The 4,911-nt window shown below is 23.9% G+C and overlaps 1 long non-coding RNA gene across 1 annotated transcript; it reads right to left on the bottom strand.

The window, feature by feature from the left end:
• Window positions 1–1,851: 1,851 nt before the first annotated feature.
• Window positions 1,852–4,228, bottom strand: LOC128034889 (uncharacterized). The gene is made up of 2 exons (XR_008190987.1): window positions 4,074–4,228; window positions 1,852–2,155 (listed from the first exon to the last, which is right to left on the bottom strand). It is a non-coding gene; the product is annotated as an uncharacterized LOC128034889 (long non-coding RNA).
• Window positions 4,229–4,911: the final 683 nt, after the last annotated feature.

The raw sequence follows: 4,911 nt of genomic DNA, 5'->3' as shown, positions 1-4,911 counted from the left end.
GAACAAAAAGTTAGTAAAAAACTCTTACTTCAGCCATTTGTTCGTATTTTTTTCTCCGCATTTTATTACTTTAAAAAATATCTTCATTTCTAATTTTATAATTTTACATAATGTTTTAAATTTATTAATTTAGTATGTTTTTAAAATTAATTTAGTGTAAAAAAACCATTATCCCTGCCATTTACTCGTATTATTTAGTGTATTTAGTGTAAAATTATTTTATAAATTTAGTGTGTTTTTTCTTTTTTTATTTTTTGTTTTTACTTTTTTGATATATTTTGGTAAATAAAAAATTATATATATTTTGGTAAATAAAAAAGTTATAATATTTTGGTAATTTTTTATTTTTTATATTATTTTTTATAAAACCCATAATAAAACATTACAAAAATAATAAAATATTAAAAATACCAAAATATTATATATATTTTTATTTACAAAATAAAAAAAAAACTAAAACAGGTTTTTATTTGGTGTAAGAAAAAATCCTTATCCACGCCATTTGCTCGTATTTTTTCCGATTTTATTACTTTCAATAAAAATATATATTTTTATTTTATTACTTTATATTATTTCATTACATTTTTTAAAATATTTGTATTAACTATTTCTCAATTTTTAAAAAGTTAGTAATACACTATTATTTTGGCCATTTGTTAGTATTTTCTCTCCGCATTTTATTATTTTAAAAATATCGTCATTTTAAATTTTATAATTTTATATTTTTTCAGTGCATTATGTTTAAAATTTATTAAAGATATAATTTTTTCGCATTTTCTTACTTTCGGTGAATATATAATTTTCGTTTTTCTTTTCGTATTTTATGTTTTCTTAAATATATTTCTTTGTCATTTTACTTTTAATGTTATTTTCCTAACAAAACTAATTTCAACATCCTAAGTCAATTTCATAAAAAATTCCTAATCAACATATAATGTACATACCATGAATTTTTTCATGCTAAATATATCTCAAAATTATATATCCTAAATAAATTAATAAAATACGTAAAATGTACTTAACATTATTTTTAACACACAAATATTACAAAATCTTAAATTAATAATAAAATTACATTATTTTCTTTTTTTTCCTTCCTTCCCTCTTCTTCTTCTTTCTTCTTTTTTTCTCTTCTCATTTCCTTTTCTTTCCTTATTTTTCTTTCTTTCCTCCCCTTTCCTTTTCTATCCTTCTTTTTCTTTCTTTCCTCTCCTTTCCTTTTCCTTCTTTTTCTTTCTTCCTTTCTTTCTTCTTCCCCTCTCCTTCTTCCCCCCACCAACCGACCACCCTCAAATTCAAGGGTGGTGCCGCCAACAGGGATCCCTCCACTGGTGCCGCCAATAGGGATCCCTTGTTTGGTGCCGCCAATCTGCTTCCCTCCACCCAGGGAGTTGTCAAATCAGTTCACGTTTTTTTCAGTTTTTTATTTTTTTTTGTTTTTTTATTTATTTTTATATATTTTGGTAAATAAAAAAATTATATATATTTTGGTAAATAAAAAAAGTTATAACATTTTGGTAATTTTTTATTTTTTTATATTATTTTTGTAAAAAACCGATAAACCGACAAATAAAGACATAACACATTTTATTGTTAAATATTTATTTGTTTATAATGCGAGTAAATTTATTGAAATAATACCCTATTACCAATGAATTAAAATATCCATTATTAAAATTAATTGGTGAATATTTTAAAAATTTAAATAAACAAATTTCTTAAGTTCCTTATAACATTGTAGAAATTGCTAAATATTAATAGTTTATCAATATAATTGTAAACTATATTTTTAGTGATAATTATGTCATGTTCTTAGTATGTAAAGTAGTAATAATTATATCACATTCTGAATAAATTTGTCAAGTAACATATTTCAATTAATATAAAGTTGCGTAAAAAATTATTTTACACAAGTAATGTAACACTCCTTAACCCTAAACCGTCGCCGGAACAGAGTTACGGAGCATTACTGGATATACCAGATAACTTATAACTAGTTTAAACATCATTCTACAACCGTAATAACAAAACTTTTATACTTAACCTATACATCACCTAGGTACATGCCACATTATCAAACAAAGGTACATCACTAAAATTTCTCTGAGGTCGGGATTACTCTGGATGCTGGACCGGACACTGACTTTCTACTAACCTGCACACGGAAACAACCGTACGCTGAGTATAAGAATACTCAGTGGTATTACCATAATTCAAATTAATAACATTAATCGATAAATTATACACATTTAAATTTATGTCTACAATTATTCATTAATTATCTCGTACTTTAAATTAACTTGATAATTAATAATAATAAGCAATATTTCAATCTTATACTTAATTGTATTCATACCTTATTTCACTATCTAAATTTTATTGGATATTTCAACAACAACAATTATAATAACTAATTTTATAAAATTGTATTCAAATTAATTCATACACTATTTCTTAATTCAATTTATACCATTAATTTTTCAATAAACATTTAATACATTAAATCAACTTGTTTCAACAACAACAACAATAATAATAACTATCTTTTAATTCGATTTGTTCATTATAATCAATTTACACTAAAAAATCTTTTAACACTCAATTTATTCATTAAATTCATAAATAAATTTCAATAACTTGTATTCAATTAAATTCACATATTATTTCACTATTTCAAATCATTTTATTTTCACTTCTCATTTCTCAACAATAGCTATTTTAATTTGCTTTTATTCACTTAGATTATTTTTTTACATTATCTCATACTACCAAAACCACTTCATGAACTATATCATTATCTATTTATTGAACCCATGGTTTATACATTTCATTTTCTATATCTCAATTTAATATCTCTTTTCGATTCATATTCAAGATCATTCAATAAAATTTATATTATCAAAATTATTCATTTGCCCCTATTAACTTGACTCGGACTCTGACAGATACGCGGATTCCACCCAACACACCAGAATATCCAACCAAAACACACCCGAAATAAATATAAATCCTCCATAACACACCAATATATCATATCCTCCCAAACACACCAATAAGGCATTAAATGCCTCTTCGGATAAACCGAAGCATATAATAACATAATCATCTTCTCGGCCGAGCTACAAATCTCCTCATCACATCACAAATCCTATGGCATGCCATTTGTATCCAATCTAGTCCGATAAGTTAATAGGGCATTCGAATCACATTTCAATTCAATCACTTTCTCATACTTTCAATACCAATTTAATCACAATTTAATTCAATACATTTTTCACCTTCCAATCGGTATACCATCAATTGCTCATACATATTCATACTTCATTTTAATTTCATTCAATTCACATACAATTCAATATCATTTAATTCAATATCGATATTCACCTTATTTTTATTTACTAAACATATTATTCAAATTTCAACAATTGCTATTAATAAATTCAATATCAATATTTATTTATCATTCAATTCAATCATGATACTTACTTCAATTTGCTTATCATGTATATTAATTTAAATTTTAACAATTAATAATTAAATTCGAATTATGGTAATATTAACCGTAAATTTTCTCGAGTCACTCATTGTTCACCTTCTCCTTTCCTTTCTCGGACAATGACTCTTGCATGACATTAGCTACGTAATTAAACAATTAAAAATCATTAATACACAATTTCATTAAAATATTTCCTTTTATACCTAAACTTTACCCAAATTCCAATTTAATCCCTTATCAATACTAATTTTATTTTCCCATTCTAACTCTATATTCTCTCTTAATTCTTACTATAAATTCACTTTAACTCTTCATTTTCACCATAAATCCCTAATTTCAAAATTCTCTCAATTTAGTCCCTATTAATTCAAAGCCTATAATTTATTTTACAAATCAACCTTTTACTAACTTCTAACTTGAAATTTAATCAATTTAACCCCTAATTCTTTCATTTATTCAACATAATCAATGTCTAGAAATATAATAACTTCCCAAATTTCAACATAAATCCAATAATACTTTGTTCTAGGATACCAAAAACTCAAAATTTATAAGAAAAGGACTTAATTTAACTTACCAATTGAGCTTGGAATCTTGAAATCCCAAATTTTCTTCCTTTGCTTCCCTTTTTCTTTTTCTTTCCTTTCTCCCCTGTTTTCGTTTGCCTATTCTGTTTCCATTTCTCTTTTTCCATCTTTTTATTTCTTTTATTTAGTTAGTTTAATATAATAAAAATAAAATAATAATATAATATTACTTACTTAAATAATAAGGAAATATGTAATCATTACTAATATGTATGTATTTCATTTTTCCACATGTCATCATATACACCATACATTTATCAACAATTTTGTTTATTTGAAATATAATAATATAATATAATTAATATAATTTACAATATAATAAAATAATAATATACTTAAAAAAATCTCAATTTTATCATGCATATGCCGCCTCATTTATGGGACTTGGCATATTTACTTATTTAGTCCTTTTAACTTTTCTTTAATCTATTATTTAACTTTTACACCTATTATAATTTAGTCCTTTTAATCAATTAACCATCAAAACATTAAAAGTTCTTAATGAAATTTTAATACTACCCTAATGACACTCGTAAATATTTATAAAAATATTTACGGCTCATATTATAATATTGAGGTCTCGATACCTCATTTTCGACCCAATTTACCTAATAATTTATTGTAAATCACAAAATCACTAATTCAAAAATATTTCTAAAATTACGCTTAACTTATAATTATTAATTAATAATTTTTTTTCTAACTTTTTCATCGGATTTAGTGATCTCAAATCACTGCTTTGACACTACTAAAAATTGGGCTGTTACAATTAAATTGCAAATAAATTAGAGTACATAAATATTTAAGGATACATGGGCTCAATTGAAA

The sequence above is a fragment of the Gossypium raimondii genome, chromosome 11 (genome assembly GCF_025698545.1).
Source record: "Gossypium raimondii isolate GPD5lz chromosome 11, ASM2569854v1, whole genome shotgun sequence".
Taxonomy (NCBI): domain Eukaryota; kingdom Viridiplantae; phylum Streptophyta; class Magnoliopsida; order Malvales; family Malvaceae; genus Gossypium; species Gossypium raimondii.
This window is presented reverse-complemented; position numbering and strand designations above follow the sequence as displayed.